Genomic DNA, 23,890 nt, shown 5'->3' with positions numbered 1-23,890 from the left:
CCACGCCCAGCCACTTTTTGTATTTTTAGTAGAGACAGAGTTTCACCCTGTTGGCCAGGATGGTCTCAATCTCCTGACCTTGTGATTTGCCTGCCTCAGCCTCCCAAAGTGCTGGGATTACTGGCGTGAGCCACTGCGCCAGGCTGTTTATTTCCCAATTTTTTTAACTTATCATTCACCTAGATTATTTTTAGTAGCAAAAAAGTTTGAGTACAGCCGAATTAGTATTTTATTAGTAGTGCTTTAGGAATATAGAAAAGCAGATAAAAAATTTAAAGAATGAAAGAAATATTTTCTAAATAACTAGAATATAACCTTACTTTTCCTCATGACTCCCTCACCAGGTACGCTTGTGGACCTTGGGGTAGCCCCCGCTAATTGAGAGGTGACAACGTGCTAGCAGCCCTTGCTTGCCCTCGGCGCCTCCTCGGTCCGCTCTCGCCACGCTCAAGGAGCCCTTCAGCCCGTGGCTGTGCTGTGGGGGCCGGTCTCTGGGGCTGGCTGTGGGGGCCCCTCCCTGGGGCTGGCGGAGGCCAGAGCTGGCTCCCTCTGCTGGCAGGGAGGTGTGGAGGGAGAGGCACAGGCCGGAGTCCGGGCTGCATGCTGCGCTCGCGGGCCAGGTGCGAGTTCCAGGTGGGCGCTGGCTCGGTGGGCCCCGCACTCTGTGTGGCCAGCCGGCACCTGCTGGGCTTGATCAGAGGCTGGGTCCCATGCGTGGACGCCATTCCCTCTTCGCGGGTTCATTGGCCACAATGTTGGGTCTCCATCTCTTTCTGGCTTCCCCTCTTTTCCTCTTGGTTGTCTGGGATGAGCTCCAACTGGGCTGCTGGAGTGCCCGGGCTAGGTGCCGCAAAGTCCTGCAGCCAGTGCCAGTGAGAGGTGAAGCCAGCTGGGCTTCTGGGACCGGTAGGGGACTTGGAGAACTTTTGTGTCTAGCTAAAGGATTGTAAATGCACCAGTCAGCACTCTGTGTCTAGCTAAAGGATTGTAAACACACCAATCAGCACTCTGTGTCTAGCTAATCTGATGGGGACTTGGAGAACTTTTGTGTCTAGCTAAAGGACTGTAAACGCACCAATCAGCACTCTGTGTCTAGCTAAAGGTTTCTAAATGCACTAATCAGCACTCTGTCAAAATGAATCAATCAGCTCTGTAAAACGGACCAATCAGCTCTCTAAAATGGACCAATCAGCAGGATGTGGGTGGCGCCAGATAAGGGAATAAAAGCAGGCCGCCCCAGCCAGCAGCGGCAAGGTGTTGGCCTCCCGTCCCATGTAGTGGAAGGTTTGTTCTTTCGCTCTTCGCAATAAATCTTAATGCTGCTCTTCCACTCTTTCGGTTGGTGCCGCCTTTATGACCTGTAACACTCACCACAAAGGTCTGCAGCTTCACTCCTGAAGTCAGCCAGACCATGAACCCACCATAAGCAAGAAGGAACAAACTCCGGACACACCATCTTTGAGAACTGTAACACTCACCGCAAGGGTCCACGGCTTCATTCTTGAAGTCAGCGAGACCAAGAGCCCACCAATTCCGGACACATAATCACCGGGTCTGATGCTTTCTGTTTTAAAAGTTAATTGTTTATTCAATTTATTTAATAGATAAAGGCCTATGCAGATTGTTTATTTCTTCTAGTTTTATTTCTAATTGTGTTTTCAAAAAATTGGTCCATTTTATCTAGGTTATCAAAATTATGGACATAGTTTCATTCACAATATTCCCTATCATTTTAATATCCATGAAATCAGTAGTAATATTTCTGTTACTTGTAATTTGTGTCTCCTTTTTTGTTGGTTAGCTGGTTGGAGGCTTATCAGTTTTATTGATGTTGTCTAATAGCATACTTTTCACTGATTTTCTGTTTCGAATTTTATTAATTCTCGAATTTTTACTATTATTTCTACTTATTTGGGATTTACAGTTTTTTTAGTGTCATAATTTGTGATACTAGAATACTGATTTTAAATATTTCTTCTTTTATAACGTATATATTTTCTGCTACAACTTACCCTCTAGGAATTATTTTGCTGCATCATACAAATTGCAGTAAGTTTATTTTCTTTTTATGGAGTTCAAAATATTTATAAATTTTTTTCAGACTTATCCTGAGACCTAGATGTTATTTAGAAATGTGTTATTTAATTTCCATATATTTGGAATTTTCCAAGTATCTTTTAATTATTGATCTCACCTTTAATTCTATTTTGGTCTAAAAATATACTTTGACATTACTTTTTAAAAATAATTTGTTGAGGTGTGTTTTATTGCCCAGAATGTGGTTTATTTTAGTGAATGTTTCATGACATCCTGAGAAAAATGTGTATTCTCCTGTTGGTGGATGAAGTATTCTATAAATATCAAGTGTATGCAGTAGATTGATGATGTTCAATTCAACAATATCAATTTTGTTCAACTATACTGATTTTCTGCCTCCTTGATCTGTCAGTTACTCATAGGGGGAGTCTTGACATTTCCAAATATAACAATAGATTTATCTATATCACCTTGCATTTCTATGAGTTCTTGCCTTACATATATTGCCATTATTATTAAAGACATTCACATTAGGGATTGTTACACCTTCTTGGAGAAATGACTGCTTTTTCATCATGTAATGCCTCTCTCTATCCCTGATATTTTATTTTCCTCTGAAGTCTGATTTGTCTAAAATTAATATAACTACCAGTTATGAACTGAACTGTGTTCGTCTAAAATTTTTATGTTGAAGTCCTAACCCCTAGTACCTCAGAGTATGACTGCATTTAGGGATAGCATCTCTAAAATGAAAATTAAATTAACATGAGATTTGGTAATATAGGCCCTAATTCATTACAATTTGTGTCCTTTAAAGGAGGACCCAGACACACGCAGAGGTAAGAGCATTTAAAGATGGAAAGAAGATTACTGTCTACAAGACAAGGAAAGAGGCCGTAGAAGAAACCAACCAGGCCAAAACTTTGATCTCAGACTTCTAGCCTTCAGAACAGTGAGAAGATAAATTTATGTTGTTTAAGTCACTGTGTGGTATTTTGTTATAACAGCCCTAGCAAATGAACATAGTACCTCTGTTATCTTTAGATTATTACTGCTACTATGCCATATCTTTTCCATCCCTTCACTTTTAATGTCTCTCAATGATTTCTTGATGACAACATATAGGTGGGTCTCAACTTTGTATCCACTCTATCTTTTAATTGGTATACTTAGACCATTGAAGTTTAAAGTGATTACTGACATATTTGGATTCATGTCTATCATTCTGTAACTGCTTTCTATCCGTTGCTCTTGTTATTTTTGTGTATACATTTATGAGTCACATATGATGTTTTGATGCTGGGATACAATGTGTAATCACCAAATCAGGATAATTGGGATATCCATCACCTCAAGCATTTATCATTTCTTTGTATTAAGAAAATCTGAATTCCAGTCTTTTAATTATTTTATTTTAAAATATATAATAAACTATTGTTGAGTATAGTCACCCTGTTATGCTATCAAATACTAGGTCTTATTCAAACTATCAAACTATACTTTTGCACCCATTGACCATCCTCGCTGTATCCTCCCCTCCCCGCTACCCTTCTCAGCCTCTAGTAACCATCATTCGGCATCCACTATTTTTTTCTGCCTTCTGTGGTGTTAATTGATCACTTTTTTTAATAATCTCATTTTCTCTTCTCTCTTAGCATTTTAATTATGCTTTTATCTTTTATTAGTATTAGCCCTAAAGGTTACAATATAATTTACAACTATTGTAGGTGTTAAGTCTTCTTTCAGGATTTCTTTTTTTTTCTTCTCTTTTTCTTTTTCTTTTTTCTTTTTATTTTTTGAGACACTTTATCACTCTGTTGCCCAGGCTGGAGTGCAGTGGTACAATTTCAGCTCACTGCAGCCTTGACCTTACAGGCTCAATTGATCCTCCCACTTCGGCCTCCCAAGACTAGACTACAGGTACATGCCCCTGCATGCGGCTATTTTTTTTTTGTTTTATGGTGATGAGGTCTCACTATGTTGCCCAGGCTGGTGTCAAACTCCTGAGTTCAGGTGATCCTCCTCAGCCTCCCAAAGTGCTGACATTACAGGCATAAGCCACCGTGCCTGGCATCTTCTTTCAAATAATGATATACCACTTCATGTGCACTACACATATCTTGTAAGAAAATACTCTGAATTTGTCCCATCTGCCCCTCATAATATCATCATGTATTTCATTTCCACACTTGCTATAATTAACAAACACAAATTTTGTTGTTATTACTTTAACAAACTTTTATCTCCTAGATCTACTAGGAATTAGAAAAATACAATATTTTATTTATCTGTGTTTATTACTTTAATGCTTTTCCTTTCCTCATGTAGATACAAGTTTCTGAACTATATCATTTTTCTTCCTAAATAACTTTTTAAAACACTTTTTGCAAGACAAGCTTACAGGCAACACATTTCCGCAATTTTTATTTTTCAGAAAAAAGTGTTCTTCAATTTTAAAGGATCATTTTGTAGAATACAGAATTTCAGGTAGATGTCCATTTCTGTTTTTCTTTTCTTTTAGTATTACAATTATCTGGCTCTACTCTTTTCTTGCTTTAAGAATGAGTGAATAGTAGTAGCTTATGTCATTCATTAAAAGGTTGAGTTGCTAGCAAAGTAGAAGAATAAATGTTTTCTATATGAGGTTTAGTTTTAATGAATATAGAAGGTGGGCTTTTTATCAAATAATAACGTTTAAGAATTTATTTTTTAAATAAAGAAAAAACTTTGCTGAATTATTCATGCTGGTCAAATCTAAAATGAATAGAACAAAACACTAAAATCTTTAAAATAAATGAAAATACTTTTTATTTAAATAAAAGTACAGGCTCTCAAGAGAGATATTTAGATTTGACTTTTTCAAGTGATCTACTTTTAAATACTTACTATTATTTTCACTTGTCTTTCTGTTCAATTTATGAAATAAAGGCTTTGCTTTTCAATAGGTAATCTGCATTCTATTAAAGATTGAAAGCAATACCCTTGACTCATTCTTCACTGAAGCAAACAGTTTCTTGAGACTCAATGCTTATCATATGGTAAAAATGCAGATTTCAAAAAATTAATTTCAGGCTTGAAAGACAAGAGGCATACATACATCTGATATAATTACTGTATAAAAATAATGCAACTTTGATTTCTGAAGTACTAAATGGTCATGTTTTGGAACTCCTTTGAGGTATTGTAAGTTAGATGCTAATTTGCGTTGGAGCCTACATGGAAATAATCAGTACAAAATAACCGATCCAGTATGTGAGTTTGATGGAATTAGAATGCTAATCAGAAATGCTTCAATTAACAAATGGCAAGAGTGCACATTAAGTTTAAACTCAGGCCCTGTGAACAATAAAGGGTTTTAAAATGTTTTATAAGAAAATATATTTTTACTCAATAGTCTTTAAATCTGATGTTGTAAAATCATACATAAAAGAAAATGATTTGGTGGCATGTCATGCCCTACATGCCTTACCTTCCAGATCCATGATCCCACAAATAATTGAAGCTCCCCCAAATTTTTTAACATACATACTGTCAGAAAGACCAGAGCTTTGATCTTCATGCCCTCAGATTGTAAAATTTGATTTCATTCTGTCAGAGTCATAAATTTCCATCTGCTAATTGCCCTTATCCAGTGAAGAAATTCATTGTATTATACCAGTTGTCCAGTTGTGTTTTTGAAACCAACCTAATTGTCACACGGACTGTTTTTTTTGTTGTTGTTGTTGTTGTTGTTTTGAGATGGAGTCTTGCTCTGTCACGCAGGCTGCAGTGCAGTGGCACTATCTCAGCTCATTGCAACCTCCACCTCCTGGGTTCAAGTGATTCTCCCGCCTCAGCTTCCTGAGTAGTTGGGATTACAGGCATGCACCACCAAGCCCAGCTAATTTTTGTATTGTTAATAGAGATGGGGTTTCAACATGTTGGTCAGGCTGGTCTCAAACTCCTGACCTTGTGATCCACCTGCCTCAGCCTCCCAAAGTACTGGGATTACAGGTGTGAGCCACCACTCCCAGCCTTTTTGTTTGTTTGTGGTAAACATAGGAATTGACCCTTCTGGTCGTAAAGCATGAAACTTGTATTTGTTTTATCTGAGTTCTTTCCTCAGGAAATCACCTCAGGCCTCTCAAAAAAAAAAAAAAAAAGTAACAAAGAACTGAAACTCACCAGATAACCATTTCCAGATAATAAGATGCCAGGATCCCTTATTCATCCTGATTGCTTCCTTGTTCCTCCCTAGTTACTGTTTTCTTACACATTGTTACATTTCTTTTCTGTTATATAAACCCCTACTTTTTGTTGGTCAGGGAGATGGATTTGAGACTGAGCTCCCATCTCCTCAGAAGCAGCACCCAATTAAAGCCATCTTCCTTGGTAATACTCTTCATCTCAGTAATTGGCTTTATGTGCAGTGAGCAGCAGGACCTAGACTTCCCCTGGTGTTTTGGTAACATTTTCATTATTCGAGATCATTTAATATAAAAAGATTATCCGTTCTCCATAGTTCTGTGCAACTTTCTCCTCTCTAACACATTTGTCTTCTGCCGCACCCCAGTCATCCAATCTAATGGCCACAACTAGATTTTAAATTAACAATAATTGAACCAACTCTTGGGTCTTATTTTTAATCATGGCTTCGTCTGGTAACCACCATCTATCTTGATAGCTCAGTCACTCAAATACCCTAATTCTAAAATTATATAGACCCTCCTGTGATGCATAAGCTAAACATGCATATATTTTCACATTTTATCAGACCTCTCATTCTAGTGTTGCTGCATACAGGTCTTAGAACCAATGACCCAAATATATAAGGGTCATTGCATAATGACCCTCAGTGCATAAACACTGAGGTTTCCTTTCTCTCCAATGATTAAAACTCCTGAGATTGAGGGAGTGCGGATCACAGTACCCTTAAGTTAAACATTCTGTCTGCACTGGAGTAGTGAATATAGCTGGGCAACTCTCCCTGCCACCCCTCCATCCAACACATACACTCATCTTTAATTCGTCAGTATAAGTCTCCAGGTGGTTCTGCTATACTTCCCACATCAGTTATTTTTTTTCCATTTTTCTATGCTACTATTTCTTCCATCTTTTTTCTCCTGTTACCAGCTGATGATTTTGTTTGTTACATTATTGAGAAAATGCATGCAATCAGAAGAGGTCTTCCACCTCTATACAGTCCCAAATTTACGAAACTATTTTTTCCTTCTATTATAATAAATGAATTCCAAATGTTTCTATCCTATTAAAAGTCGGCCGGGCACGGTGGCTCACCCCTGTAATCCCAGCACTTTGAGAGGCCGAGGCGGGCGGATCACGAGGTCAGGAGATCGAGACCGTTCTGGCTAACGTGGTGTAACCCCGTCTCTACTAAAAATACAAAAAATTAGCTGGACGCAGTGGCAGGCGCCTGCAGTCCCAGCTACTCGGGAGGCTGAGACAGGAGAATGGCGTGAACACGGGAGGCGGGGTTTGCAGTGAGCCGAGATCGCGCCACTGCACTCCAGCCTGGGCGATAGAGTGAGACTCCATCTCAAAAAAAGAAAAAAAGTCAAACTATCAGTATCTCACTGATATACCTATACTAAAATTTTTTATTGCAAGTTCCTTTCTTCTTCCTGCATCATAATTCCTATCAATGTAAGGATACACTATCGCTTGGCCTGGTGGCTCAGTAATCCAAGCACTTTGGGAGACTGAGATGAGTGGATTGCTTGAGTCCAGGAGTTCAAGTCCAGCCTAGGCAAATCCAGGAGTTCCAGTCCAGCCTAAGCAACATGGCAAAACCCTGCCTCTACTAAAAATACAAAATAATTAGCCAGGCGTGGTGGCACGTTCCTGCACTCTCAGCTACTTGGGATGCTGAGGTGGGAGGATCACTTGAGCCTGGGAGCAGAGATTGCAGTGAGTGGAAATCACACCACTACACTGTATCCTGGGCAACAGAGCAAGACGCTGTCTCAAAAAATAAAAAATGAAAATGACACCCCCAAACGTAAGGATATATTGTAACATATTTTATCACAAAAAACTCCTTCAACCAACATCGTCCTCTAGTTACCACTATATTTCACTCTTGTATGTTGCAGCCAATTATCAAAGAATGCCCTATTAGCATTGTTCCCCTTTATCTTCTGCTTAAATCTCTTGAATCCAGTTTATTACTTGGTGGAAAGATTCCCATTATCTCCAATTTAATAATAATTTTAATTCACAATTCATTCAACATATTAGACACATTTGACATACCTTTCTCCCTTTTTCTTGTCTTCTATCAGAGATTTCTCTTGTCTTCTATCAGAGATTTCTCTTGGATATCAACTTGTAACACTGGTCATTTTTAAAATTTGTTTCCTCCATCCCCCAAATCTAAACTCTGGGACAACCCAAGAAGTGTGTTGAGCCTTTCGTTTATCTGCATTCGATTTCAGCATATTTTTATCCAGAATCTGTGTTTTATAAAAAATTTATAAGTGTCTAAAAAAAAAGGTTTATCTGTAGTCAGAAATAGACTGTTTCCGTGAGCTACAGAATTAATTATACAGCACTCACTTTACATCTTTTAATTGTTAAGTTGTTTTTTTCAAAGTTCACATAGAAAAAAAATGTATCCTTAAAACTGATTCCACTATATTCACTGTATGTGCTTTTTCCCTTATGTTCCCTAACTTAGTAAAAGGCACCACAATTTATACAGTTGTGCAGGCATAAAACCTATGAGTTAATCTTAAGTCTTTTATGTTTTTATATTCAATCCTGAATCTCTTCACTTCTATCATCTATACTGCTAATTCCAGAGCCTAAGCCATCATAATTGCTCACCTAGACATCTTCATTTGTCTCTTAACTAGTTACTGTTCCTCTATTATAGTTTTATTACTACATTTTTCAATTATCAGTAAGAATAACTATATGTAAAAATTAAAATGTCTATTGTTGAACAAGCCCTGGTAACAAGGGTAACTGAATGGAAAGAAAAATCGCATTCATTAGCAGATGAGACTTGTGTTTTTCTGATAACTGATAAATCTGATAACTAAAACTTTAACAGTTAAAAATAGAGTTCATTAGGAAATAGAAACAACCCATACAATTAACACAAGATAATTTTCTTTCATCAAAAAATGCAATGGTCAGCATTCATCTCCTCATTGTCTTGGTCACACCAAATTATTTCATTAGCTTCAGATGAACTGTAGATGTAATGTTGTGATTACTTTCGTAGGCACATTGTTACATTACCTCCGAAAGATTTGCTCTATTTCAGTGAGACTCAGTGGTTGTAGCTCTACACCATCGTGTACCAGTCTCTGCTCTTACTCCCTATAAGAAACAACAGCAATCTGGAAAAATCTAACTCATGCAAGGGATAAGTGAAGAAGTCCAAAAATTGTAAACTCTAAGGTTCTGGGAGGTTTGACTGAGAGGACTTTTAATTGTAATACAGTTGAAGGTGACTACTCATTTTTTGCCTGGGTTAATTCGTACCACAATAATAAATTTGAACAATATCCTCCCAGACACTCAAACCAAAAAAAAGGCATTATAGATTTTTTTCTCTTTCTCTTTATTTACACCATTATTTACAAAACTTTTCTGTTTATAAAACACTTTTATTACAATTTTTTTCAAAAACTTCCTTACATGTCTGTTTGCCTCTCATTACAATCTGTCCATAAAATTATTGCACTATCCATATTTCTGAAATACAATTGGAATGTCAGCAATCTATAAATTCTTCCAGTGCTTCCCCATTATGGGTGAATAACAGTATACCTTCCTGCAACAACATGTAACCTTGCAGTTACATGGCTTTTGATACTATACCAACATGTAGCCCCTAGGTCTGTACTAGGATCCTTTTCTTAGGATCCATGATGATATTTTATATATTTGAAGTACTGTTTTAAGAATCCCCACTTTATTCCCCATTCATTCTCTTTCACATGGCTAACTCATCTTGTATTCATTCATTGGTCAGCTGTCACTTATGAAGGGATGTATTTAGCCCTAACTACTTACATGCATTGTCATTTCTTTTTCTGGATGCACATCTTTTACTAGCTTGTAGAATGAGGTTCTGCTAGTACAAATCTTTCTATTTTGGTATTAACATATTATTATTTCATATTTTCTCTTTAAGTTTATCTTGATTTAGAAATGTGAAATCACAGAAATTTTCTTCCAGTAACTTGAAATTCCTCATTATATTCTAGCTTGTTCTTGCTATTTAAAAAAGTCAGCAAATTCTCATTCTTTGGAGGCAATATGTAGTGTGTGTTTGTGTGTATGTGTGTGTGTGTTTAATTTATATACTTTCAATAACTATTATTCCATTTATGCTTCTATACTTTAATTATGACAATGTCCAGGTGCAGAATGATTCTTATTTATTCTACTTAAGACCCACTGTGCTTGCTGAATCTGAAGACGCATGTTTTCCATTTTACCTGGAATATTCTTAGCCTTCTCAGAGTAAATACTCAGTTTCATTTATTCTGTTAATGGAACTTCTTTAACACCCTACATGTCTCATAAACTTTCTTTATATTGTCCATTTGTTAATGTTCCTGTGTCATTTGACTAATTGTCTATTAAATTATACTGGTTTACTGCTTAGTGCATCACTGCATATTTAATTTTAATTTGATTATTTCTCAACTTCACATATTACTAAATTACATGGGTTTTTTTCTTGTATTTTTAATCTATGCTTACATTACTTTATTTTAGAAACAAATACTGTATTCCATGGATGTCTGTTATTTATTTTCTCTTTCTTTTCATTTTATTTACCTTTACTTATATATTCACAGTGCCAACTTTTGCTTAGACAGATTCTTTTATCATGAGTTGCTTGATATTTTACTCAAGAGCATTTCTATGATAGCTTTTACGATGTACATCTACTGAATTATTAGCAACCAACTTCTTTATACGGTAATTTCTCAATTTCAAGACTTGCATCACAAGAAAAAAAGAAGAAAAAGATGTAACTATGGGAAATAATGGACATGTTAATTCACTTGACCTATAGTAATCACTTCATTATATATGTATACCAAAACATCTTGCAGTACAACTTAAACATACAGAATTTTTTAAAAGACTGCATCTTCATGCTTGCTTAAGGACATAAATTTTCAGGTGAACTTTTTTTCCCACATCGAATACAAGCGAAGATAGGCAAATTTCCTTTCCGTAGCCTACTTTTTAATTGTGAATTTCTTATAATTTTCAGCCTCAGTTACATGTTTCCAAGTCATGAATTGGCCTAAGGCTTTATCTCCTGCCCTGCTCCCTATTCCCAGTATACACATGTTATGTCACAGGTATAAAACACAAACACCTTAGCTGTGAACATGCACAAATTCCTCTAGGCATCCATGTCATGAAATTATATACACATTAGAAGCTTAGGCTTTTCTTTTGTTTTATTTTCAGAATTTCCCTTATTTTCTTGCAAGATAACCTATATATTTATGACTATATTAAGTTATTTCAACCCCAAATTTTTATTTTTTCTAGCAAGATGAATTTCAGATGAGCTACGTTGTTATATTGTTTTTTACAAAAGCAAAGCTGAACATGTATAGACTTTTGCCATTGTTCCCTAAATAATACAGTGTAACCACTGTGTATGTAGCACCTACATTTTATTAGGTATTATCAGTAATCTAGAAATGATTTAAAGCATATGGAAGGATGTGCATAGGTTATACACAAATACTACACCATTCTGTATCGGGGACCTGAGCATCTGTGGATTTGGGTATCTGTAAGAGGTCCTGAAGAAACAGTCTCCCATAAATACTGAGTGATGACTACACACACACACACACACACACACACAGATACTTCTCATTCATTTTTTTAAATAAAAAACTAAGTAAAACTATTTTTGTTCCACATATTATAGGAAATGTTTGCCAGGATAAAATACAGTTGCCCCTTGAACAGGATAAAATACAGTTGCCCCTTGAACAGGGTAAAATACAGTTGACCCTTGAATAGGATAAAATACAGTTGACCCTTGAATAGGATAAAATACAGTTGACCCTTGAACAGGGTAAAATACAGTTGACTCTTGAACAGGATAAAATACAGTTGACCCTTGAACAGGGTAAAATACAGTTGCTCCTTGAACGGGGTAAAATACAGTTGACCCTTGAACAGGATAAAATACAGTTGACCCTTGAACAAGGTAAAATACGGTTGACCTTTGAACAGGGTAAAATATAGTTGACCCTTGAATAGGATAAAATACAGTTGACCCTCGAACAGGATAAAATACAGTTGACCCTCGAACAGGGTAAAATACAGTTGACCCTCGAACAGGGTAAAATACAGTTGACCCTCGAACAGGATAAAATACGGTTGACCCTCGAACAGGATAAAATACGGTTGACCCTCGAACAGGATAAAATACGGTTGACCCTCGAACAGGGTAAAATACGGTTGACCCTTGAACAGGATAAAATACGGTTGTCCCTTGAACAGGATAAAATACAGTTGACCCTTGAACAGGATAAAATACAGTTGGCCCTTGAACAACATGGGAGTTAGATGTACCAATTCCCTACACAGTCAAAAATTTGTTCATAACTTGAGTCTCCCCACACCTAACTACTAATAGCCTATTGTTGATGAGAAGCCTTATCAATAACATAAACAGTAGATTAACATCCATTTTGTGTGTTATATATATTATATACTATATTATTACAATAAAACAAGCTAGAGAAAAGAGCATTATTAAATAATTATAAAGAGGAGAAACTACATTTACTATTCATTACAGGGAAGTGGGTCATCATAAAGGTGTTCATCCTTGTCATTTTCACGTTGATTAGACTGAGAAGGAGAAGGAGAAAAAGTTGGTTTTGCTGTTTCAGGGATGGCAGAGGCAGAAGAAACCATGCAGTTTAAACCCGTGTTGTTCAAGGGTCAGCTGTAAAGCAACTCCAAAATCACAGCAACATAACACAACTAAGGGTTCACACTACTTGATGTACAGAGACTGGTAAGAGCCTCTTTTCATGGTAGTCAATTCAAGACATAAGGTGATGGACGCTGTTTCAACATGTGCTTCCAAGTACATCACAGCTGGAGGAAGGAAGCATGGTGAACTCCACGTTGCCCGTTAGAGCTTCTGCCCAGACATGGGACAGTTCACATCTACTCACATTTCATTGACTAAAAGAAATCTCAACTACAGGCCTCTCTGAAAGAAGCCAGAAGGCCAGATTATTAGCATTGCTAGAATGATTATCACAGTCTTCTGTGCTGGAAAGGAAATATTGGTTTAACTTGCTTTCCACATAAGTTACATTATCCTATTCCCAAGTGAGACAAAATCCCCATTTTGTCATGACATTGAGCTCAGAGTTCAGGATCTCTGGTAGATGCAGACACAAGGAGGCTTTCATTCTTTTTTTTTTTTTTTTTTTTTGAGATGGAGTCTTGCTCTGTCGCCCAGGCTGGAGTGCAGTGGCGCGATCTCGGCTCACTGCAAGCTCCGCCTCCTGTGTTCACGCCACTCTCCTACCTCAGACTCCTTAGTTACTGGGACTACAGGCACCCACCAGCATGCCCGGCTAATTTTTTGTATTTTTAGTAGAGACAGGGTTTCACTGTGTTAGCCAGGATTGTCTCCATCTCCTGACTTCGTGATCCACCCGCCTCGGCCTCCCAAAGTGCTCGGATTACAGGCATGAGCCACCGTGCCCAGTCAAGGCCTTCACTCTTGTCCCTGAAAGAAGCTCCCGTGTACATTGTTCTCCAGAATCACTGTTTCCACCTGTTGGGGGAATCTTCATTTACTTTTTTTTTTTTTTTGGCCTTAGAAGCTTGGGTGAAAAAATATGTACATTCCATTTTCTGCTAATAGATGTGGAGGGCATAGAGGGAGCTTTACATCTTTAAAGTTCTTAGCCTCTTTATTAACTCAGGCCTATATACTCTCCCTAATTTTAATTGGCTTTTATTTTTCTTTGATTGCAGAGAGCACTGTGAGAAAATAATCATGTTCATGGTAAGATTTATAGTCTGCTTCTTGTATTTATATACATCTTTGCTTTCTCATCTCTATGCCTTCTTTATGGATCTATCACAAATATATTGGGCTCACAATGTTAGCATGGCACAAATGATTAGCTTTATTTCCTAATTTTTGTCCAATGGAAAGAAAAGATTAGCTGAAAACCAGATTATTCTTTAATCTGAGACTCTTATTTTACACAGAGGTTTAAACAATTAGTGCAGTATTGTTTGAAATCGCACTTGATATTGGTGAAATATTAATGATATTTCATCATTAATATAAGAATGGTTAAATTGTTTTATAACTCAAGGGCTTTCTTTGTTTTAATACTTTAAAAATTGGGTATGAGAAGCAAATGCTTCTTTAAATTGTCATGGTTTTGGACTCCCATTTTAAAACAAGCTTAAAATTAATACCTCATCTTTTCCTTTTTGCATTTGATAATAAGCAGCACAGAATACTAATATTTTGTTTTATAACTTCTTACACAAGAGCTATAAAGTCGTTATGCCCATGATCTTTCTTCCATGTAATCAGAAGAAACCATTTTACCAGTTTCTTTCATAGTCTGTTGCCGAATCATTATTTTTCCAGACTCCTTTTCCAAGAGAAACCCTTGTTTTTCCCTATGTAAACTCCAGAAGTGTAAAAAGAAAAGCTCCTCTTAGATCTTAAACTACTTGTTTTTGTATTGTGTTATATGACTTTTTTGAACTAAAATAATTATTACAAGAGGGGCTACTCTTGATTGTTTAAGATAAGAAAGGGTGTGGTTTAGACAGAGAAATGTCTTTATAACAAAGTGCAGTGTAAAAGCATTACATGGCTTAATCTCGTGACAGCTCTTTTTTTGCAGACCCAGGATTCAGTGGGAGCTTTGCTCAGAGCCCAGAGATCCAGGGAGACTAAATTTAAAACTACCTATCTAAATAAAATTCGTCCTCTTATACAATCCTGTGGTAGATATAATTTTATGTTTGATTTGGCATCTATTTTTAATCTCCCTCTCACACAACAGACTCTCTCTCTCTCTCTCTTTCTTCTCTATCTCTCTCTCCTCTATCTCTCTGTACTTTGAAGTGTGAATTTTGCGATCTGATTTTCACCTAAGAGTTGTTACTTAAGTAAGCAAATTTAGGGCTATCCAGCTTACAATTGCCTGGAGTAATGAAACAGATTATCAAGAAATTGAAAGTCTAAAATAGGAGAAAAAGAAAAGGGTCTTGTGAATCTATAAGATTTACTTGTACCTGCATATCTAATATATCTATATTTATTTATGTATTTAATATATAATGTATGTCATGTATATGTTTCACTACAAAAAATATTAAAAAGAGCTTAATTCATTGGCATAAAGAAAAAAAAATAAGTGCTTAAATCAAATGCTATATCAGAAAAATAGACTTTAAGCCCAAATCCATTTTTCAAGTTTACCTGACTTAAATTAATCTTTAATAAGTAAGCTCATTGGTAAAATAAAATTAGAAATGTCTTCAGAATTGTCAGCATACATTATTGTTTAGATTTATTGGTCAAGTAGTTTTAAATTTATCTCTGCTAGATATTATAAGCTGTCAAAATTTGCCATGAGGGTTATAAAGCTATAAATACAGCCCAAAAGAGAATTATCTTTATTTGTGTAATTTTTTATAAATAAGGCGTTTAATATTGTTTGTTCAATACAAACAGCTAAATCTTGAGTTACTGACAAAAAATCTACTTAACCTTATTATTCTTAAGTAAACACCTGAAATTCACAGGATATACAAATGGTTAACAGGAAAATAACTTTAAATAATAATTATTACATTTTTCATAAGTAATCTAAGGTAAACTATTAAAAATAAATTAATCAGCTAAATGTAATGGAATAAATGCTTATAAATAAATTTGTCATATTATTTAGAATCTAAAATTATATTAAATTAAATAAAAAATGGTCATTAAATGTCTGGGTCATTTCCAATGTTTTAAAAATTATAGGAAATCATTTTTTAAAATGTGTTCTTGTTTAAAGGAAAATAATTTTTGCCTAATTAAAAAGTTATTTAAAGATTACTTATGAAACAAGGTAAAAGGAATCAGTAAATAAGAGAGATGCAAAGAAAGTTATAAATATAAAGAGGCATTTCACCTAGTAAAGGTTAAAAGGAAAATAATTGTGCATGGGAAATAATCTTATAAGATAAATTTTTGTCCTAAAGTAAAATAATTGGTTCTTTAGGAGAGAGGGATGTTTAGGATAAAACAGGAAGTCTAAGTATAATGCAAATGGTTTGTGTAAGTCATGATCAGATTTGTACAAAGAGAATTTATGAGAAAGAAAACTTTATATGATCACATTGGCTATAATAAAAGGAAATTATTTATAAAAGTGTTTCTAAAGATTGGGCTTTGATATTAAAAATACACTAACACACTAAAGAATTGGTAGGAACACCAAAATTTTCTTATTTATTTGCTTGTAATAAAATTACAAGAGATTTTAATTTATTTTAACCCCAAATTTCAACTTCTTTGCATCTCATTGTTTTCAGTTTTCTTCCCCATTTGAGAAAACCTGAAATAATAACTCGTTCAAATTTTTTCCCTCGGGTTCTAACTGCTATTGTGGCCTGATGGTAAAAATGTTTTATCTTAAAGCTCTAAGGGAAATATCTTCTTTCAATATAACATTCTCCGTCTTTGGCTTTAATGAAATAAAAAAGCTTCACTTATGCCCCAGGATACACTCTTCCTATGTTTGACTAATTCAAATATCATTTTTATTAGTTTTGACTTCCAGGTTATCTAAATGAACTCCCCATAGGGAAAGACAATCACACTGCAGAAGAACTTTTTTTGTTTTTTCCTTTTTGCCTTTTTGTAATTAGTCTAACAAATACATTTTATGTTTTGTTGAAATAATTTCTATGTCATTTTTACTAAGTTTTAATTTCCCTAGGAAAACTTAAATTAAAACAAATTATAACTTAAAAACAAATAATTAAAAACTTTAAAAAATTAAGCTTTTTATATCCATGTAACTTTCTGTATTGCTTTTAGAGTCCTGTGCTATTACATTACAGTACTTTGACTCCTGGGTTTAAAAAGGACACCAAGTACTGCTAAATCTTAAGCACTCACAATAGTTAAAGCCTTCATCAGAACTGAGAGATGATGACAATCAAAATAAACTGCCTTTGTGAGACACAGAGCCAGAAATTAAAACTATCGAACCCCTGTAGACCCAGATACTATTGCAGAAGAGGTAGTCACATGAAATTGTAAGATCCCATTTTGAGATAAAATTAATTCAGAGTTTCTCTGTAAATTTAACATTAATATCAAACGCACACTGATGCAAGACCAGCATATAGGCCCCTGAGTCAGAATAATAAGCCTTTCTTGGAGCATTAACCAAATCTTTAAAAAAAAGTATAAAATTTTATAAAAAGATTTATGGAAATTATATCTTAGGGTCAAGGTAATTAAAATTAAATAGATTTGTTTATAACATTTGAGAGACATATTTAACTGGTCTCATGGTGTTTTTGTTAGAGCTTATTGCTTGGGAAATTAATTCTCCTCTGTCAAATAATCAAGGTTTTTGCTTTTTAGGGGGAAATCTTTGAGTTTTTACTTTGGCTAAATGAATGACTTATTTTACAGTGACCTGTGATCCTATTCTGTGAAGTCAAGTGTTTTAAACTTTTTATGTTTGATGAACTTTCTAAAATCATATGCTAAATTCAGTCCTATTGACCTCATTAATTTTTTGTTAGTAGGTCCCTTGAAGTCCAAAAATAAATGTTTGGCTTAATTGATGTAATAAAATCATATAGGAAGCATTGTCAAATATAAAATGATGTTTAACCATCTTTGGATTATATTTATGTAAATGTGTTAGTAGTATTTATTGCAAGATTATATGAGATTCCTGTGACTCTAATATGTCTTAGTATATGTTATCAATAGTAATTATAATTATTATGTAAAATAGTTGAATGACACAGAACTAAATTTCCTTGTCAATTGTATCTTTAACTATAGCTGTTCTAAGACATTTTAATTTAATCCTTTAATAAGGCAGTTTATAATCAGCTATAGAAGTCTGAGGACCACTGTTAAATATAGGTTTCTGATAATTTTAGAGATTGTAACATTGGAATAGACAGAAAATTTTCCAGGGCTCTCATGGAGAGCTGATGTATTCATGAGGATTTTTGATCCAATATCGAGCAGAACAGGAATCAATTGCAGAGACTGAACTAACAGAAGAGTAAAATAATGCTGGGGAAACCAGCCCCACACCACGCAGTGGGTACCCTGAGTCTGGCGAAGACAAAGGAGTTAGAAAGAGACAGAATAAGCATTTAAAAGGTGGGTCCAGGGAACTGGAGCATCAGAGGCTTGCTCATGGCCCAGAGCTCGCTCTCGGGATCCCCCTAATTTATTGGTTTACAAGCTCTTTGTTCTTAGGGCAGATGGGAGGGGGAGGAAGGGATGAGGAAAAGGATTGATCAGTGAAGGAGAACTCTGAGTCATGCAATAAGATGTATAGCAGTGGCAGTTTCTGTGAATTTCCTTGAGCAAAGGCGTGTGTCTAAACTACTTAAGATCTTTAACTTATCGGGAATGAAATGGGTGGGAATGGTTTCAGGAGGAGCCAAGATGTTTGATTATACTCCACTGCTTCAAGGGAGTGTTATCTCCCTGAGCAACCTGTGGAATGCCGCTGAGTGGTTATGTTCTTGGGGCATAAAGACATGAAGGCAATAAGGAGACTTTTCTCCTCAGAGGCCGCCCATGGCTTCCCTTGGGTGTCTCACACAGGGGAGACCAACTCAACTGGCACCCCAGAAACTCTCTTTGCCACATGTCCCCCTTTTTTGTCTTTATTAATTTATTTTTAATTGATAACTGCCGTTGCTATCATGGCTCATTCACAGTGTCTGGCTTCTCTCCCAAGGTGCCGTCTGCATTTGCAGACTAAAAACAAACAGCATAAACGGACACAAACCAAACTTAAATTTGCAATTGTTGATCCACCTATGGTTTTAATCCACTTTAAAGGATTACTATTAGAAAGGCCATCAGTGGCTCCAGCAAGAATATCCGCTCCAGGCAACAGGGTGAGATGAGCCTGAGATGCCTCAAAAACTTGATTTTTTTTCAGTTTAGCAATATCTAATGTTAAATTATCTTCTTTTCCTTGTAGGTGATTTCTAATCATCTCCCAATGGTGCTCAGTGGCATTATAGGAGCTACGACTAATACAAAAATCAGAAGTATTCCAATCACATTGCATTTGAATTCTATGCTCCAAGTTCATAATCCATTCTCCCATCCAAATTACTGTTTGACAGAGATCATTAATTTGATATGCCAATTTTTGATCTATTTGGCATTGGGAATTCCAAAGCTTAGAAGAATTTTTCTGCCAACTATCCACAAAGCCTGCAGTTTGAATAGAAGAGTGCAAAGCAACACCAGCAGCAGCAGCAGTAGCTGTAACAGCTATAAGGCCCAGGATCACAGCTATTAAAGTAAATATGAATCTGTTTGATCTATTAAGTATTCCTTTTAGTACTTCAGTGATAATATGTATGGAAGGAGAGGCCTCCCAAGGTCTATTGAGGGAAACAGGTATCCAAATTCCTTCTCAGGACTTAACCAGTAAAATGCTATTATCTTTATTAAAGGTAGAATTAATGCAGGTAAAAAAGATGACAGTTGAGGCATGATATGGTTTGAGAGTCAGGTAGGATATTAATTTTTTCCACTGCCAACATAAAAGGAGGTTTAACACAACTCTGCAATGGGACTGTCCTATTAGAGGTCATGGCTACAACAAATGGAAGTTTTTTACTATGGGTCTCTGTTTTATATTCTCCTTTCCAAATCTGAATTGGGTTTTGAGCCATCATTAATTTCCACAGTTCTGGATGTTCTGGACTTATAATTGGATCAATCATTTTTGGGCTTGGAAGAGCCATACCATTCTCCTCCCACTTAATAGGGTAATTTGTTTCAATTCTTCTATATAATTTTGGTGCATTATCTGGGTAGCCATTTGCAAAAGGAGTCTCTCTGCAATCTTCATGCTGTCCAGTACAATTTACTACAAAGCATACCCTAGGGGCCCAATCAGTGATGATTTCATAGGAATTATTTTGCAGTACAATAGTGCTGGTTGCAATACGATCTTCCCAGGTTAGCCCCTCTAGCTTTCCAGACAATTTAGTGGGCTGCCTAGGGCAGGGCTTTTTATTAGGTTTAAATTTATTAATCTGGTGATGTGTCATAACATAGCTGTGCTCAAGGTATTTAATAGTGTCCAAAGATTGAAATATTCTTCCACTGAGTGCTGCCAGCCCCAGGCAGATGGGAGGAAAGCGATAACCAGTGGAAACATTCATTAACATTCCTTTCTCCTCTGGATGAGTAGGACCTCGTTTATCTGTTGGTCCAGGCATCCAGACACTACCATTAACATAAACCTCCACCGTGGGGTCTAACCATGTAACAGGCCTAATCAGTGGTGGGAATGGAATGTAGGCCCAATAAGTGTAATTTTGATCTGTCTCAGCTACGGCGAGACTCACTGCCAGGAAGATTACTGCCATCATAGCTACCATTAGATTACTGATCATCAGTGGCTTGTTCTGAGACCTCAGGTTCTCTTCTGCAATGTGAACTAGTCTCTTCATCTGCCCCCAGGTCGGTGGAGTTGCTTAGCAAGTTTTACAGTTTCCATCTGCTCAACAGAGATATTCTTCTGAGACATCTGATGAACTGGGGGTACAGGGACATTCTGAGGTCTTTTCCTCTTCTTGGATTCTGGCTCATGGCACAGCTTAAGATGTCTTGTGCATGCCCAGACAGGAAGCTGATTCTCTCCTGGTGAGATACAAGCAAACTCTCAACCCCTTGTAATGATTTTGCCCTTTTCCCAGGTTTTGGTTCTGACATCCTTCCACCACACATGTTTTCCCTCATGAGGATTTATTTTTTGCCCTGTCAGATGCTGTTCTGCTGCTGTTGTAACCTGATCTCTAGACAAATTCAAATTATTTAAAGTGATAAGAGCCAATTGTAGCTGCACATGGGGAGTAGAGTATTCTCTGGTTCCCCGCTCTGTCTTTTGTTTTTGTAATTGAGACTTTAGGGTTCAATTAGCCCGTTCAACAATGGCTTGGCCTTGAGAATTATAGGGTATTCCAGTACTGTGCTCAATGTGCCATTGTGGAAGGAACACTTGTAAAGATTTACTGCAGTAGCCTGGGCCATTGTCCGTTTTAATCTTTTGTGGGATGCCCATGGCAGTGAAACAGGAAAGTAAATGTCTTTTAATATGAGCAACAACCTCACCTGTTTGGCAAGTTGCCAATACAAAATGAGGAAAGATATCTATAATAACATGGACGTATGAAAGTTTCCCAAATGAAGGTACATAGGTTATGCCCATTTGCCACAACATATTGTGGGTCAATCCCCATGGGTTAACACCAGTCCCTTCATGTGGCAGTTGTAGTACCTGGCACTGAAGGCAATGTTGCACAATGTCCTTTGCCTGTCTCCAAGTAATCTGATAATTTTGTTTAAGTCCTGCTGCATTAACATGTGTTAGGGAGTGAAAATCTTGGGTATTAGTAAGCATAGTGGAAACTAGTAAATCAGCTTGATCGTTATCCCTTACAAGGGCCCAGGAAGATTAGTGTGTGCTCGAATGTACATGATATAGAAAGGAAAACAGCGATCATGCACTGCTTTTTGTAAAGAAGAAAACAGCTGATAGAGTTGTTCATTCACAATATATTTAATGAGTGTAGTTTCTATGTATTGAGTGGCTTGAACAACATAAGCTGAATCAGAGACAATCTTTACAGGTTGCTTAAAGTCTTCTAACACAGCTATAACTGCCTCTAATTCAGCCCTCTGTGCTGATTGAAAGTCAGTTTGAATAATTCTGTTTTTGGGTCCTACATAAGCTGCTTTTCCATTGCTAGATCCATCTGTAAACATAGTTACTGCTCCTTCCAATGGAGCACTATGGGTAATTTTTGGAAGAAGCCATGTTGTTAGCTTTAAAAACTGAAAAATTTTGTTTTTTGGATAATGGTTGTCAATAACTCCAGTGAATCCAGCTAAATTTATTTGCCAGTTGACCGAATTAACAAAGGCTTGCTGAATCTGATTTTTATTCATTGGAACTATAATCTTATCTGGATCTGAGCCACAAAGTTTAACAACTCTAAGGTGAGCTTGCCCAATCAAGATTGCCATCTGATCCAAGTATACTGTGAGTGTTCTAACAGTATTGTGAGGCAGAAAAGACCATTCAACTAAGTCCTCACTCTGAATTATAACCCTTGTAGGAGAATGGAGAGTAGGGAACACAATGAACTGTAATGGTAAACTTGAGTCTATTCTATGAACCCGGGCCTGTTGTATTTTTTCTTCAATCATTTGTAATTCTTTGGCAGCCTCAGGAGTCAGTTCTTGTTTACTGTTGAGAGCAGGGTCTCCTCTCAAAATAGACAACAGATTAGACATAGCATAGGTAGGGATTCCCAAAGTAGGTTGAATCCAATTCATATCCCCTAATAATTTTTGAAAATCATTTAAAGTTTTCAGAGAGTCTTTTTGAATTTGAACCATTTGGGGTTTAATTGCCCTTTCCTGAACCTTCATTCCCCAGTATTGGAAAGGAGTGGCCATTTGAATTTTATCTGGTGCTATGAGCAACCCAGCATTGGCTACCACCTCCTGTAAATATGAATAACACTGGATAAGTCGGTCTCGATTTTCAGCTGCACACAATATGTCATCCATATAATGAATGATATACGAATTGGGAAACTGATCTCTCACAGGTTGAATAGCATTCCCCACAAAAGTTTGACAAATAGTAGGACTATTCAACATACCCTGCGTCAGGACTTTCCAATGATATCTGGCTACTGGTTCCTTGTTCATAGCAGGAATAGTAAAAGCACATTTCTCAAAATCAGACTCTGCTAGAGGAATATTTGAAAAGCAGTCCTTCACATCTATAATTATTAATGGCCAGTCTCTAGGAATCATGGTGGGGGATGGAAGCCCCAGCTGCAGGGCCCCCATTAGCTGGATGACTGCATTGACCACTCGTAAGTCAGTTAGCATGTGCCATCTGCCAGATTTTTTTCTTTATTACAAACACTGGTGAATTCCATGGAGAAAATATGGGCTGAATGTTTCGTTTGTTTAATTGCTCTTTGACTAATTCCTGTAAGGCCCCCAATTTTTCCTGAGAAAGCAGCCACTGCTCAACCCAAACAGGATTTTGGTCTTCCATTTTAAGGGAATAGGACTTGGAGGCTCAACAGTGATTGCCCCTAAAAATGGTAACCTAATCCTTTTTGGTCATTTTTTACAGTAACCTGTATGGGTTCAATAATGCCCATCTCCTGTTTTCCTAGGCCTTTTCCAGGAAAATAGCCCATGTTTGACATTATTTTTTGATGAGCTTGACCGTACCAGGGAGAAGGGATTGAAATTTCTGTGTTCCATTGCTGAAGCAGATCTCTCCCCCATAAGTTAACAGGAATAGACATAATTAGAGGTTGTATTGTGCCTTCATGTTTTTCTGGACCAAGACATGGTAAGATAAAAGTACTTTGGAAAACTTCTGAAGCAGTTCCGACCCCAACAAGACCCACTGGGGCCTTTTGTTTGGGCCAGTTTTTTTGGCCATTGATAAAGAGTTATAATTGACATATCTCCTCCTGTGTTGACCAGACCCTCAATTTTTTTTCCTTGAATGGTAACCATACAAATAGG

The 23,890-nt window shown here is 36.6% G+C and overlaps 1 long non-coding RNA gene across 1 annotated transcript; it reads left to right on the top strand.

Moving 5' to 3' along the window:
* The first annotated feature begins 1,406 nt into the window (after window positions 1-1,406).
* On the top strand, window positions 1,407-19,637 carry LOC129011704 (uncharacterized). Its single transcript, XR_008493405.2, has 4 exons — window positions 1,407-1,552; window positions 2,855-2,989; window positions 14,044-14,074; window positions 19,287-19,637. It is a non-coding gene; the product is annotated as an uncharacterized LOC129011704 (long non-coding RNA).
* Window positions 19,638-23,890: the final 4,253 nt, after the last annotated feature.

Source organism: Pongo pygmaeus, chromosome 14 (genome assembly GCF_028885625.2).
Source record: "Pongo pygmaeus isolate AG05252 chromosome 14, NHGRI_mPonPyg2-v2.0_pri, whole genome shotgun sequence".
Lineage (NCBI taxonomy): Eukaryota > Metazoa > Chordata > Mammalia > Primates > Hominidae > Pongo > Pongo pygmaeus.
Note: the sequence above shows the minus strand (reverse complement) of the source record. Positions and strands in the feature narration are given on the sequence as shown.